The sequence below is a fragment of the Condylostylus longicornis genome, unplaced genomic scaffold (genome assembly GCF_029603195.1).
Source record: "Condylostylus longicornis isolate FDR11 unplaced genomic scaffold, ASM2960319v2 ptg000100l, whole genome shotgun sequence".
In the NCBI taxonomy this organism is placed as follows: Eukaryota; Metazoa; Arthropoda; class Insecta; order Diptera; family Dolichopodidae; genus Condylostylus; species Condylostylus longicornis.
This window is the reverse complement of record NW_026578068.1, coordinates 762363-779486: the sequence shown is the minus strand read 5'-3', so window position 1 is coordinate 779486 and position 17124 is coordinate 762363. Positions and strand designations below refer to the sequence as shown.

General features: G+C 25.5%; 1 protein-coding gene across 9 annotated transcripts in view; it reads right to left on the bottom strand.

The window, feature by feature from the left end:
- LOC129614031 (transcription factor E2f1) overlaps positions 1-17124 on the bottom strand; it is a 99069-nt gene that overhangs the window by 18043 nt on the left and 63902 nt on the right. For 2 of the 9 annotated variants that reach the window (XM_055528403.1, XM_055528402.1), the window contains one exon: positions 9088-9128. The exons of 6 other annotated variants lie outside the window; for them this stretch is intronic. The gene's annotated coding sequence lies outside the window, so the exon portion shown is untranslated. Of the gene's footprint in view, positions 1-9087; positions 9129-9221; positions 9277-17124 lie in introns of those variants that run through there. One more of the 9 variants, XM_055528405.1, reaches the window with a different exon arrangement.

The following is a 17124-nucleotide window of genomic DNA, read 5'->3' as shown; positions in this document are numbered from 1 at the left end:
CGCAAAGGTAAAAAGTGTTACACATCATAGTTCAAATTTCTTTATTGTTGTTTTATTGCAATAAATTACGCGATAGTAACATTCTTGCACCCCCTCTCTTAAATAAATTCAATATATTATATTTTCTTAGCCCTTTTGTTTAATGACGCAATATTTTGACATTTGATAGCTATAATAATTCTTTGTTTTTTCTACTTTTCAAGAGGGATTTTACATTATTGCGTTTTTTTGTTGAGTAATAAGTACTTTATATGTATGCCATAGAAAAAAAGAAAAAATAAATTCAACTACCTATGATTAAATGATATAAAAAAACTGTATTCATTCTATTCATAATATTAAATTTTATAGTAAAAATAAATAGAAAATTAAAGGTTATTATCATGTTTATCAATATATTTGTTCTAAAGAATTTTGAAATTTTAAATAAGGGTTTGAGAATTTAACTGTGTTGAAATTTATACGATCTCTTGACTGTAAATAATACGTACGTATTATGTAAGTAACTTTTGCTTAACTTTGAATTGGAATGCTTTTCCAACAATTCTTATTCAATTAAACGTAAATATGCTTATTATTAAATTTAAACAATAAATTACAAGTTTCCTAAATTTCTAAAGTTCAATCTAAAAGTAATAATCGAAACTATAATCAGATTAAATAATATGCTACCGAATGTTGTGATTCGTTTTTGATGTTAATGAATGTTAATTTTCAATCAATAATTAAAACAAGAACGGGAACTAAAAAATTGTGCGAGCTGCAAAAAAAGAAATTCGTTGTATCTTCCAAAGTACAATAGATATTGGAATTTGTCAAGAAGTGTAAGTAGTGTATTTTCAAAAAGTGGAGAAATATATAATTTTTTATTAATAATTTACGTCATTGAAGATAAATTTTAAATGCAAATTAAAAGAATCATCTCTGAAAACAGACTTGCTTGTTCGAAAGTCCAATAGATTCGTATTAAAAAATACCATACATATTTTAATTATTTGATGTTTTCCATCATTTTGGACGCGGCTTCCTCAGTAGATGCGTTTCGTTGATATATTTAGTTGAAGAATATCTAAGGATGAAAAGTAGTTCACATAGGACTTAGGTAACAAGGAAATAGCAAGACATAGGTAACTAAGGTAACAAAATGCAATTAACATGCAATTAACAAATCCGGTAATCAAGAAATCAATTCCTTTAAAGCTATATTACATAATAATGATAATATTTAATCTCATTGAAGATATTACATATTGTAAAGATATCAATGAATTATTGAATTAAAGTGCAATAAACTCAGAAGACAAACGTAGGCGGATTTTCATGAGCTCTGCTGCTTTTTGTATATTTAATGTACTTAAATTATTAGACGAGTTCTAGGGATCGAAAAATTTTATGTGATAAAATCAAACCTAGTAAATCAACTTCATAAAAAATTTTCTGAAAAACGCCTCAAAATATGTAATCTTTAATACTATGACAGCGTTTTACAAATAAGAATTCATAGTTTATGAATATTTTAATTTTGATTGTTAATTGTTGAAAATGATCAACAAATTACCTTTCTTCAAAGCATTTAATTCATAGAAAAAGAAAAACTTAATTAGTTATTTACAAAATTATATTATACTAACCTTGATTCAAGAAAATATTAAAAAAATTAAATTGAAATCTTTGAATTTTATTCCAATTTAAAAAAATATCCACTTAAATTTTGTAAAATTTGTAAATAATGTCGAAATATAATTTTTGTAAAATTTAAATTTAATATTGTTTATTTTTATGTACTTTGTAAAAATTATTTTTTTTTTTTTTCAAATATATCAGCACAATTTACTTTTGCATTATTTTTTAAGCTTTTTTCGCCTTCTTAATTTTTTTCTTTTTGGTTATAAGCCCATATTTTGAAGACTTTTTAAAAAATTCGAATTATTTTCCAGTAATTTAATAAGCATTAATTTTTTTATTAATTTATATATAAACTTTTATTTATTCGTTGTAGGTACATAATATTAAACAATAATATATTTTTGTATAAGTAGATATAAAAATTTTAACTATTAAATTTAATATTAAACAGAAAAATTAAATTTTAAATTTTACTAAATTTTTTGTGATAATTAGTATTAATAAATTTCAAAAATTAAAAAAAAAAAAAACAAATTAATAAATAGCATTTCAATTATTATTTTTTTTAATAAATTTCATTTCAAATATTTCCTGTACACATTTTTTTGGTTTTGAATTTTCTTTAATATTGATTAAAAAATTTTTAATTGAATTTTCCTTTTTTTATAATTGTAAAATACTACACATCCAGTTATCATAATTATTATGATAAAGAATTACTCCAAATATTTGTACATACATAAATATGTATCTTATATTTATAATTAATTACATATGTACGCATATATACATACATATAAGAAAATATATAAAAACAATAGCCCGAATATATATAAGAATAAAACGTAATTAAAAATCAAAATAGAAAAAAAACAAAACTCAAAAGAAACGACAAAACAATCAGCGAAATTAAAAAATAAAAAAGTCCAATGTCAAAATATTAAAGACGATATCAGCGACAACAACGACAGCGAAGACGAATGCATCTCGTTCAGTCTCAAAATTTTAACTAATTTTGTTGAACCGAAAATTCAACTCAATTTCTGACACAAGAAAAAAATAAGAAGATAACAAAAAAAAAACAAAAAAAAAATAGCAATAAAATTAAGAAAGACTACTAAAAAGGAGAAACGGTGTTGAAAAAGGGAAAAAAAAATGCATTTACACTCAGAAAAAATAATCAAAACAAAATGAAAACAAACCATATAATAGTATTATATACAGACGCACACTTATACACATCATTCATTACTTAATTTCGTTTGTGATCACACACTCATACATTTTGACAATACAAAATAAATTAGGTAGATAGATAATACAGAACAGGCAAGTATCTACATAATATATTTTGTAGATGTACCCATACATAAGAATAAGTAGAATTACGAAAAAAAAATGAATTCAATACCAAAAAAAATACATACGAATTCAGTCTTAAGAACAAGCGGGTAGAGCTGGAATCTATATCAAAACTAAAAAAAATAAACAATTACTTATTTATATTAATTGAAAATTTTTTTTTTTTATTATAGCCAAAAACTATCCACTCCAGCTCTGGAGCCACTTCCAAAAATTTGCTGTTCTAAACAGAAATCAAATCTTTAGTTTTACTTCCCCGTAACAATTTGTGTAAAATTTATATTATTTTTCCCTACGAAATCTTTTTTCTCACGGCTTGCAATACTACTACAATTTCGTGATATACGTACATATTGTATATGCACACATACATAATCATTTTCACACATTTTTTTGCGTATATTTAATGGTATAGATACGATACAAAACAAGATATGAAAAATATATCAATGCAAATTACATTTTAATTATATAACACACACTGAAAACATTAAAATTACTATTTAAAAAGTGTATGTATGGATGGAAAAATTCAGCTCAAAGAAAGGACTCAAAAATATTTTTGAGACAATTCTTTCTTTTTTTTTTGCAATTTTTGAAGTAAATTATGCTTAAGTATAATATGTACATTATATAAAGTACATAGTATTCAGTAGGATACTTCAAATGCATACAATGTGTTGGTATGTTACTACATAAGTTTCAGGGATGTGTCATTCGTACTATTTTTGAACTGTAAATTATAGATAAAGTTTTTTCAAAGCGAAACTTAATGATACAGGTTAGTAAGTATTGTAATAAAGACATGAAAAAATTCAGGATGAACAAGTAAAAAGATTAATTTGGTAAAAACAAACATCTCTACCGCATAAGTAGATTTTACGTGATCGAAAATTTTTGCAAGATTCCTTAATTCACATTTTTTTTGTAGCACCCCTGGTTTTAATATTTTATAAAATTACGTTTAATCTCCAGACATAATATTATTAAAATTGTGCGTGTATTAGTTGCACAATATAAATGCACAATAATAAAGTTTTAACTTTTTGTTTTTTTGTTTACATCATTGATAATATGATGATTGCTACAAGATTATATTAATAAGTAAGTATACACGGTCTAATACTGAATGATTGAGGTACTGATGATGATTGTACGATGGCAGCCAGAAGTTATAATCAAAATAAAGGTACAAATGTTTTGAAAACATTTTATAAATACATATATTATACATACAAACTTATGTAATATATACTTTGATTGAAAAGAAAGAAAGATGAACATTCAATGTTCTTACGTGCACCGCACAAACACATTCAAATTAAAATATGCAATAAGAATATACAAGAAAATATGAAAGAAAAAAGAAAACAAGAGGAGAATAATAGCAAAGAGAATCCTTTGCAGGGATTTTTAAGATAAAATCACAACAATATAATTCAATACAATTATAAAATGTTTTTAATATTTGAGTAAAATTTTCAAGTAATCTTACTATATAGATTAAAAACATTGCAGACCCACATTAACGTCATACACACAAAATATATCTACAAGTGAATGTTGCGGTGTCTGCTTTAAGAAATTATACATATACTACATATAATATATTACATATACATAACAGTAACATAAATAGTAGACATTTATTAATTTACACAAATTCTTACATAATTTAAGTAAATTTAGCAAAGTGTGAGCAATTCAATGAATCTTTAAATTTTTTTAATTATTATAACTTTATTATAAAGCATATACTTGAGCATTTTTTGAATGTAAGTGAATAAAATAAGTAAACATGCACTAAATGAGATAAATTCGTATGTGTACTTGTACATGTAATATAATTATTAATTAATTTATGTTGGAGTTAGAATCTTTAAAAGAACATTAAAAGGACAGATCAGAATATTTCTCCAAAATTCAAATTCTAGGTTTGGTGAAAGATGCCTTAAAACAAGAATTAATAAATAAAATGTAAGACTGGACGAGCATTAACTATTAAGAAAATTATAAAACCTTATTCTTATCTACTAACTTAAATAACAATATAACGCACATACATGTATGTATATTTTTACGTATATTATATGTATACTTTAATATATGAATTTCAATTATATATTTTTAACACTAGCTTATAACCTTCATAAAAGGTTTTTTAATTAAAATTATTTTTTCGACTTATTTGCTTTTTTAAAATAAAAATGTATTTTACTGAAAATTTCATTCAAAATTAAAAAACGAGTGTAAATATTGTAAGAATACTCGAGTTTTAACTCATTTTTTTTTTTATAAAAAAATTTTAAAACAACAAAAAAAACATAAAAATAACACAGAAACAACGATACGAATGAGTACAAAATTTCACATTAGCCATTTAGTTGCAAAAATGCGATTTTATTATTTTACTTTGAATTCATTTATAAACAAAATCGGAAGTACCACACATATTCATGATTTACAACAATATGTATGCAGTGTATGTGTTTATACAGTATATAACAAGAAAAAATACGTACACAAATGCATATTGATACAAAAAATATTAAAAGTAAATCAAAAAGAAAAATATAAAAGTACTTTTGTGTAGCTCTCTTGAGATTTTTATCTTTTTTTGCTTTACATACGTATAAATGTATATTATGAACTCTGGAGTCTGACTGAACCTGATTTCAAATTTTCCATATAATTTAAATGCAATATCAAATTTTATATTAAAACAAAGTAAATTATGAGATAAAAAAAAACTTACAAGATAAATGCTGTAAACTAATTGAATTTTAATATGATAGGAAATTTAAAATGCATTCTTTTCTGCAGAGCTCTTAAAGCAAATCAAACTAGACAAGACGAATAATACTACAAAATTAATCATTTATAATTCCATAATTTCATTTTTGACGTTTGTCTGAGTAAATCGCCATTTAAGATTTTTTCATAATATAATTTTGTCATATAATTATTGGCTAATTCTCGAACAGTAGGCTAAAAGCTGTAATAAATCAATAAGTAGTTACATTTGATTAAACCTATAAAAATATTGTATTGTATTGAGAACAGTAATTGCTACAGCTTTGCTTTTACCAAAAACTTGAAATATGAATTTGATACTACATGCCATTGTGATTCGTTACTGCCGAATAATTTATGTTTATATTTAAATATTTTATTTATTGTGTTCAAGAATTAATAAAAACAAATACAATGTACATATGTACTTCTTATATAATGTTACTTATGAGATAATAATGTTTGAATTTTTAGAAATTTTTCATTTACCCAACAACAAATTGTACGAGTATTGCAGATTAAAAAGTGCTATTAAAAATTTTCCTCCTATAAATGGAACCTAAAAAAATTTTGAGATTTGATTGATATTTTTTTGGTAAAAAATTAAAAGAAAATTAATTCATCTTGGAATTTCACGCGATTTCCAATTTATTCACAAAATATTCCTTTTTTAAAATTTATGTTAAATTTGTATTAGCCAAAATTTGCAGACAAAATATTTATTCAAAATGATACACTAACACATCCTTACGTTATAACTTGTGGTTAAATTTTTGAATGAGTGTATATTACTCTTAAGTCTATTATCTATCTTTGTCTCTCTTATATTGTTATCTCGTTTTTTTTTTAATTTTTATATAATTTATTAGACTAATAAACCGGAAATCCAAATAAAGTCGAATTTAAAGGGACATAAACGTCATTTCGTATTTACAATTAAAATAACAAAAAAAGAAATTGGACTGGAAACGAAAAAGTGAAAAACGTATTCCAAATTTTGTTTATTTGTTTGCCCGGATTTTTATTTTTGACTTTAAAATTTCGTTCGTTGTTGTTCCGATCACCCAGAAAGGAAGCGATAATTTTGTTTTTTTTTTTTCATATTCCTTTAATATTTTTTTGTCTTTTCTTGTTTTATAATTATTATTTTGAAAAAAAAGCCAAAGTCAATAAAGAATAATGTAACGAATATAAGAAAAATAATAAACATTTACATAAGAATTAATTGGGTACGAAACTAGAAAAATTGTTACGTAAACATGAAAAAGTAAACAATATTAGATTTTGGAAAATTCTCATAAAATTTCTGTATAAGAGGCACAAATAATTAAATAAATGAACTGATAAAATTTTCATGTAAAACTTAATTTTTTCTTTACTCAATAATTAAATAGGCAATCAAAACAATTTTGATTTTTTGAAATCTAAATGTAAAAAATGTTTAAAAATTTTGATGCCTATGAAAATATATTCATATTAGTTGTCAACTATATGAACTTTATGAGAAATTTCTTTAATATCTGTTCAAGTATGATCCGAAAACGATAAGTGTAAAATCTGTAGAATCTTAGAAAACTCGAACTTTATTTCGGTAATTTCGTGAAAGGTTCAATGAGGGGATTTAAAGCATACTCTTAATACAAAAGAACTCTCTTTAATATATGTATATGTTAAAGAGAATAATTTGTGATCAATTTATTATCATTTAATACTAATTAAAAAAACACCGATGTTATAAAGAGTTTCCCTCAACTCTGTAATTTTTAACTGCATTAAAATTCAAGTTGAAATATTCAAAATTTTATTACTGTGTAAGCAAATGAAAACTATTAAGAACAAGTAAAAACGTTTCAGTCGGTATAAACCGATTGAATTATACCCTGCACCTTTCGTTATTGTGTAGGCAATTACTCGAACCTCTGAAATCATTCTATAGAAACTTCACGGACATGTCTGACCTATAATTGGACATCCGACTGCCAAGTTTCATGAATCTGACCTTATAATTTTTCCAATTATTTAAAATTAGCTTTTGGAGTTGTATGGTAAGTACCTGAATCTGCCAAGCAATTCCACCAAAACTTCACAAATATATCTGATCTATAATCGGACATCCGACTGCCAAGTTTCATGAATCTGACCTTATAATTTTTGCAAATATTTAAAATTAGCTTTTGGAGTTGTATGGTAAGTACCTGAATCTGCCAAGCAATTCCACCAAAACTTCACAAATATATCTGATCTATAATCGGACACACAAGTGCCAAGTTTCATGAATCTGACTTTACTATTTTTCCAAATATTAAGAATAAGCTTTTAGACTTGTATGGGAGCTACTCGAACCTGTCGAGCAATTCCACCAAAACTTCAGAAATATATTTGAGTCATAATTGGACACATGACTGCCAAGTTTCATGAATCTGCCTTTATTATTTTTCCAAATATTTAAAATTAGCTTCTGGAGTTGTATGGCAGGTACCCGAACCTGTCAAGCGATTCCTCTAAAACTTCAGAAATATATTTGACCTATAATTGGACACATGACCGCCAAGTTTCATGAATCTGACTTTATTATTTTGCCGAATATAAAAAATTTGCTGTTGGAGTTGTATGGCAGCCATCCGAACCGGTGCAGCTATCCCATTATAATTTTTAGAGCATGTGTAGAATATAATCGGACACATGTATACAAAATTTTATTTTTATAGCTTTATTAGTTTTTGAAATATTTAATATAAACTCTTGGAGTTGTATGGCAGCTACCCGAACCCGTTGTCCGACTTAGTCCAATAACAATAGGGTTCGTCCTTGGCACAAAAGAAAAAACTTGTGAAAGTTTGGTGTCGATTGCATTATTCGTTTTTGAGTTATCGTGCGATCGGACGGACGGACGGACATGTCTAAATCGACGCAGAATTTTACGCTGAGCAAGAATATATATATATGTCCATACCGCAGATGACTCCTTCAAGTAGTTACAAACTCCATACCAAAGTTAATACACCCTTCACGAAGTGCAGGGTATAAAAATGCAAAAATTGACCAAGTCGATTAGAGCTACAGTGATACAAAATACACCATGAAATTGCCATTGTTTAAGAATTTTTGTAAAATTTGCAAAGTGAAAATTTAGAACAGGATAAACAAAAGGGTTACTTTTTTCCTTCGTCTCTTTTCTCCTTTTCCTGTAAAGTATATATGAATTCGCAGTAAAAATGGAAATATTTGCAACATTTTTTTCTTTAAAAATATTTCAAATATACTTGTTACTTTTATTTTAATTTATACATAAATCTTGTTACCTACACATTTATATATTAAGGTTCTCTTTAATCCTTGCGGTTACGCTGAAATTATTAACAAAACAAAAAAAAAAGATTATTAGAATTTTTATGCTTAAAGATTCTTATGTATGTAATTTTATGTATACATACACGTACAGTATATATTATGCACATTATTTGCGTTAATCAGCAAAGTTCATTGTAGTTAATCTATAATTTTCCTGTTTTTCAGCTTTTTTTCTATTTATAAGAAAGGATATTAAAAAGGATGTAAATATTTAAAAATAATGATAAAAATTTTATATAAGAAAATCTAAACTTGTCTTTAGTTAAATTTCTTCAGTGCATTTTACGTTATTGAAAAATATATGAAAACTTAATTTATATAAATACTTATAAGTATGTGTATGCAATGCTTGTTCTTATCATTATATAAATATGTAATTATAATAATATTATGTTGTAATTTAAATATTAAATACTCAAAGTATTTTCTAGGGAAATCACAATGTGTTAGCTGCGCTTTTGAAATTACTAATTGTGTTGTCGTGTATGATATGCACATTAAATTATCTTAGTCATAATAGTAAAAAATGTATTGATTACATGAGAGAGTACAGGCTAAGTTTGTTAGTTAGTTAGAGAGAGAAGATGGTACCTTCAATTCTGCTACCCAGCAGGAACTATTCAATTCTGCTTTAACATTTAATAGTTTTTTCTTTCCCTTTGACATTACTGTGCTCCGGAGCCCAGAGGACAGGTTTAATGGAAGAGTGTAACGGAAGAAAATATTGAAAGTTTCTCGATAAATCAAGCATACGACACACTGTGCGAAAAAAAAACCAGTTGTGAAATGAATTGTAGTTTTATTTAAAAATTTTGGTATTAAATACGATTGACAATTCTCCAATACATAATACTACGAGTACGTAAACTAGTACGAGTGCGTATGGGGGAAATAGCTTAAAAATGAAGTGCAAATATTGATGTATCTAAATATAGTGAATAGTAATTAATAATTGGAGCGAAATTTTTTATTCATTTTGAAATGGTTTTCCAAACAAATCACATCTTTTTGATTTTATGTATACGGCAACTCTAATGATAATGCACGTTTTAAGTATTTTTTTATGCTCAACCTGAACTCACTCACTGTATTTTTACAAAAAATTAATATTTTTAATTTTAAATTTTTCAAATATTCAAGTACATCCATACATACATGCACATATAAATCTTTGTACATCCCCTTTAATATAATATATAGAAAAGGAATATATATAATGTAATAAGAACAATATATCTGAAAGAAATCAACCATGACTATAATATATGTCTGTATGTAGATATGTAAAAAATATATTAGCATAAATGCAACTTTTATTCAACACAAAAATGTAAAACAAAAAAAAATGTACAATACTCACTAATTGTTCTTTACCTCTTTAACATTGAATATATACACAGTTATGTACATATAATATACATATTTATAGCCGTAAATATATTTGTACTTATTTTATATGCAGAAACATACTTCAGGGGTTAGAATCCTTTCAAAAACACAAAAAAAAATTTTTTTTTTTGTAAATCCTTTTTTTTTTTAATATTTTGGTGAAATGGAATTGAAAGAAAATCACAGCAGGGGTAGACAGTAATCAGTGAAGTTATTATTTGGATTTTTGTAAAAATACTTTGTAAAAAAAAAATAAAAAAAATAATAATAAGTAATTATTATATGCACATACATACATATTCATGAATCTAGTTTAGAAATGACACTTAGGTCATTTTATTGTAATTAACAGTATGCCTTCCCTCTATCGGTTACCGTACGTACCGTAAGATATATATCAGTTTTCTTCTGTTGAAAAATGAATTTGAAATGAAAATGATATGAATGGTTTGCATGTGTCCTTAAAAATTTCTATTCTCTTTTTCTGTTTATATATACACATAATAATCAAGGCTCTTAGGATTTCGCAATAAAAATTTTTTATTTATATAAATTCCATTATCTTCTTCTTTTTAAATGATCCCTTACGAATTTTCTTAAAATAGTATATTTAATGTATTAATATCACATAATATATACTGTAAATCTAATAATATTTCATTTTAACATTTTTATATATATAAAAATTTTCATGTCTTATTATAAGAGAATAGAACACAATAAAATGCCGTAGCGCATAAAGTTAAAAAGTCATTTTATCGCTATAAGCGGACAATCAGTTATTAAGAATATTTGTCACAATTTAATGGCAAAGAATGAATTATAGGAGAACTATTTCAAAAAACTAAACTCCCATAAGAGTTATTCTGTTTAATTCCAATGCGTTTAATCAGATGGCAATTTCAAATTAACAAACCGTCTACTCTTGTACTGATTAATATTACACTTATTCCACCCGTATTGCGATATATGACAACCAATATCAAACATTACTGTAAATACTTGTTTCAAATTGCTGAAATTATTATTCCCAAAATGTAATCATCCAAAATATTTAGTATTGGATCGCCTCCCCTGACGCAAACTCATCAATATTGGTAAATTCTTAAACGTCAAATTTTACAAAATCTGAGTTGTCTGAGTTTACGAATACTCTACTGCGTTTTTACTTTCAGTCAAAGTTTAAATTCTTAAACGTTCAAAAAAAGTCAATTAAGCGTCAAAATTGCAGATTTTTTTTTTTACATGCAGACAGTCTGATGTAGTAATTCAGTAAATAAATTAGATGTATTGAGTGACTATCATTACGTTAAAAATAATATAAAAAATATTTTTTTTCTTAATTTTTAATATGTAAGTATAAAATTATTTTAAATCTAAGAAAAATTTTTTTTTTGTTTTGACGTTTACGGATGATCAAAATTCAAAGTCAATTACGGGTAAAAAGTTTACTACATTTCTGTCCGTAAAAGTTTTATACGTCAGACAGTTTGCAGACTGAAAACAAAATTTTGACGTTAAAGAATTTGCGGTATATGTTCTGCTAACCAATACTCTACCTACGTGACTCCAAACAAGAATTGCATAACAATCATCATAAGGCATAATATACATAATTAAAAAAGTATTCAATTTTTTGAAATCAAGTGATGAAAAATATATTCAAATTTACTATACTGCTATAAGTGTGTTGCGTATGTGATTGTTATATTTTGAGAGAACACATTTGCTAAGTATGTATTCCACATATTTTCTAAAATCAAAAATAGTTACATATATGAAAATGATTCAGTATGTCAACTGTTAAAATTTAACAGGTGATATGGTTAAAATATAGAAAAATTAATTAAATATTTTGTATTAAATAGAAAATTTTCAATGAAATTGTGCTAAGAAAATATTAAAAAAAAAAATTTAAAAGAGAAACTATTTTCCTAATTTATTTTAAATCTACATGTTGCCTTTAAATTATGTTTCCATATAATATCAATTAATGTTACATTAGTTCCCAATACAACTGAAGGTAAACTGATATAAGTACAAAAATTAAGCTTAAATTAACATAGGTACGTGCGTATATATATGACAAATCTACACAAATATGTACCTAAACACATATTTATATATAGATAACTATGTTCATATGATACAATAAAGTGTAAACATACTTATAGTTAAAAATATCCCTTTTTAATTTGATTGCAACTCAAGGTTTCGAATCAAAGAATATAACCTTAATTAATCGCAATTTATTCATTATTTATATAAATTGTAAGTTATATATACAATATTATATTATATATATATATATTAAATTTTTCAAAATGAAAAGATAAAACCATAAAATATGCAAATTTCTTCCTTATTCATCTTTAATTGTTTTGTGATTTTGCTCACATCCTGATTATCCTGATTTTAATGAAAAAAGAAGACTGATTTTTTTTTTTGCAACAGCCCTTTACATTTCTTGTTTCATTATTGTATACTTATACATTTGAAATAGTTGTGAAATACATATTTGAATAATATCTTTAGGACAAAACTTACAAATTTTAATACAATTTTGCTCATATTCAATGCTCAAAGTCTCTTTGTTTGTATGAGTGAACATGGATATGCATATAGACAGGATAAGGGGAAGAAATAAGAGAGTTTTGTTTAATTTATATAACGCCTTATTTTATCGCCTATAGTTATTACATTTTTTTTTGTTATTAGAGAACATTATAGGCTCAGGTTTATTTTTTATGTATTTTCATCCTTTTTAATATTATCGCGTTTTTTTTATCCTGTACTAGTTGTTGGGTGAATTGAATAGTAGTTAATTGTACTTTACATTATTTGCATTTATGGATGTTAGTTAAAAATTACATGCATAAAATGTTAGAATTATTACATGCAACCCTATATTACCATTTTTCTTTACACCATATTACATAAATTTGTTCCCATTTAAAAATTTGTAAACTAGTTTTGAAAAACAAAAACAAAATTAAATTCTATTTTTGTATAGTGTGAAGAGGCTCCATAATAAAAGCGCATGGGATGAAATTTACATGTGCATTGTATTATTTAAAAAAATATTAAATATTTTCACAGATTATTTTGGGATGTACATACATATGTATACGAGTATTATATTTGCCAAGTAAACCTTAAAAAATTGGATGTGCTTTATCGTAGAATATGGTATAACATTTTAAATGTTCTTGCATAACCGTTCAAGTTAATAAATATACCGTTCAAGTTATATTTAATATTTATTCACAAGATATGGGAAAACTCCACGCGCTGTACCTGAAAGGAAGGACCTTTGAATATCTATGAGTACGTATAACTTGCTGCTACACGACGCGATAATTGAGAAAACCAATGACTATAAAATTACATCAAATGCGATCACAAAACTGTAACTAAGGCTAGGTGTGTGTCGCACCAGGGGTATGACATTGAAGCTGTAGTAGAAGTCATAACAGGGCATTTATTTCTATTATATGGCAGCTTTAGTACATGATTTGAAATGATCTCGAAACTCAAGCTACGCTTTTGCTGTGTCAGATTGAAAGTCATAAAATGACGTGTTTAGTTGTTACATTTTAAGTTATTCCTAACATTTATTGACTTAAGTGAAGCCAGCTTCAAACCAAGTAACGTTTATATGGATATAAAACACGCTTAAAGTACACTTGAAGCTGCCATATAAACGGGATATTTGTCTAAATGGTGATGTCAGTAAGGCCCGCACTCCGAATGTTCTCTGTAGTAGTTTCTACGACGAAGAGAAGGTAAGACGGTGACCCACCTCATTTGCTCATGTCCAGTTTCGACAAGGAAGAGGCGAAAATGTCTTCGATAATTTTTCTTTTTACGGATTAGAGACCTAGTGAATGCAAAAGCTATATACCTTAGCCGGTTTCTGAAAATCTCGGGCTGGTTTTCATGAGAGCGAGGGATTTTGTGGATTTGATGCAATCACAACGAACCTTTCTGGCCTATGTGTATCTTACAGTGGCCATGTAAACCTAGTCTTACCTACATAAAGGTTGCATCAACTATTTTTTATTATATGTTGTTGTATAACACCATCTAAATCACAATTAAAATCTTTATTAAAATTTACGTCCAATATCAAAAGTACGCCTCCATACTCCAAGTGAATCGTATTTGTATTCTTTATTGCATTAATCAATCAATCAACTTTGAAAATAGTTTATTTACTACTCGTATAAACATATTTTTTTCAAGAAAGGTTGACTCATTATCTCCGTTTTTGATCATAAACAAAACGTGTACTAATTTCTATATAGGTTTTAAAAAAAAACAAAAGCAAGAGAAAAAATTTAATAGAAAATTAAAATAAAAATATGACAGAAGGGGAAAGCTCCCTCTATCTCACTATATCTCGTTATCTCTCGCTCACTCTTGCTCTCTCTCTTTTTATCAAGTAAGAAAAAAACTTACAATATTAAAAAAAGAAGGTGGAGTAGGTATGATCAGATCTCAGTGGAACTCGTAAAAAAATTTACCGTATGTGTAATTTCAATTAAAAAAAAAAACAAATCCAAGGCTTTTGCCAATTATTGTAAATTAAAATAAAAATGATGTAAACTTCTGTAAAGTAACAGGGAAACAAAAACACAACAAAAATCAAAAATTCATTTTTTTTTTATAAAGGTAACCAAACATGAAAACAAAACAATAAAAATAAACAAGACAAAAAAAGGATATTCAGGACATAATAAAATGCAGCTGCCGCGTTTATGTTACACACACCTTTTACAAAAAAAAAAAAATAATATTATAAATAATAATAATGAAAATTTCGAAATGCATGAAATAAAACGGGTAACTTTTCTTATATGGAACCGTTTTTTTTTTGTTAACTTACTGTGTATTTACTTTGAATATAGCGTTTAATGCATAGACATTCCTTCGTACACGTATACCTATGGCAGGGTCTGGAATAATATAACATTTGCATTGTCATATTAACTTGTGTGTACCTACATGTACACTATAATCAGTTTTTTTTTTCTTGTTTTCGTTTTTATATATAAAATTTATTATATATTTTGTTTAAGTAAGAAAGTTGAATTGTAAAGAAGGAAAAGCTGTAAGAAATTGAGAAAAGTAAGACATTTTCGTAATTTTAAATAATGTGATAGAAAAAGAGAGAATTTTTTTTTAGCTCGTGCTATTTAAAACTATACTATGTAAAATAAGAAAAAACTATACGAATAACAGCAATAACAAAACAACCAGAATATTTTTTTAGGGGAATATGAAAATTATGAAAACGCATATAGTCGTATAAAAAAGCGTTCAATTTTTTTTCGTATGTCAAAAAAAAGCGATTATAATAACTAGTTATATTTGTTAAGAATTTTACAAATTACAAAAATGTTGCGTTTGATAGTAACAAATGGTGTTTATAAAATTGAAACAAAAAAAAAGAATATGGAAATTGATGAGTCGTTTTTGGATGTTAACTAATTTATTTTTATTTAATCGAGTTATTTTCTCTTTTAGTCGAGTAATTTAAAAATGGAGTGCACTTACAGAATAATGGAAGCATTTAAATTTGATCATAGCTCGAATTATTTTAAAATTGTAATGACAAGTTATACAACATTCCAAGTGGATAGTTAAAATGAAATATCGAAGTTGTTATTGGATTGGATTATTAGCCTATTAGAATATTTAATGATTATAACAACCTAACAGTTAAACGGGTTCATACTATATAAAATCGCAAATACAACAGCTTTATTAAACAGATTGTCGTATACACTAAAAGTAAAGATTTCAGAAGCGCCCAAATGTACAATTTTGTCGATATTTAAGGAAATAATCAAATAATTTTTATAAAAAGTTTATTTGTAAATTGTAGTTTTTAAAGCAAATACAAAATTTTCCCCATATATGAAATTAACAGAAAAAAAAACTTATTTTTAATAACCTTATAATAAACAATACAGACACTTGCCTATATCACTAAAAACTACCTTTGGTTTTAAAATTATAGTCAAGATTTTTTCTATTTTAATATTTTGTTAAAAAATTTTAGGATAAGCACTTGAATACTAAAATTAAAATTGGAAATGATTTTGTAAAATATGATTTTATAAATTTCCTTTTACATTCATTATTTCTCAATTTTTCTTTTAAATTTTAAAACATCAGAAATTGCAATTTTCATAGCATAAAATATTGAAGCAAAATGCACAATATTCAATATAATTTGGTTTTAAATAACACATAATGCATATGTATGTACACAAAAACAACAACAACAGCAGGAACAGCAAAAAGGAAAAAAAAAACATGCTCCAAATGTCCTTGGTACATAGTTTTGAAGTTTATTAACATTTTCAAAGTCTTATAAAAGAAAATCAACAACATATTAATAAAAAAAAATTATTTCGTTTTTGTTCTGGATTTTTTTTATAGTATCCTAAGGGGTCTCATTTTCCCAAAATGACTTTTGATAATAAAAAAAAACTATTACCCGATTTTGCAATACATATATACTTCTGTATATCTTTGCATCTTGAAAATATACAAATAATAATAAGGAATCGACAAAAGAAAAAAAAAAAAGAA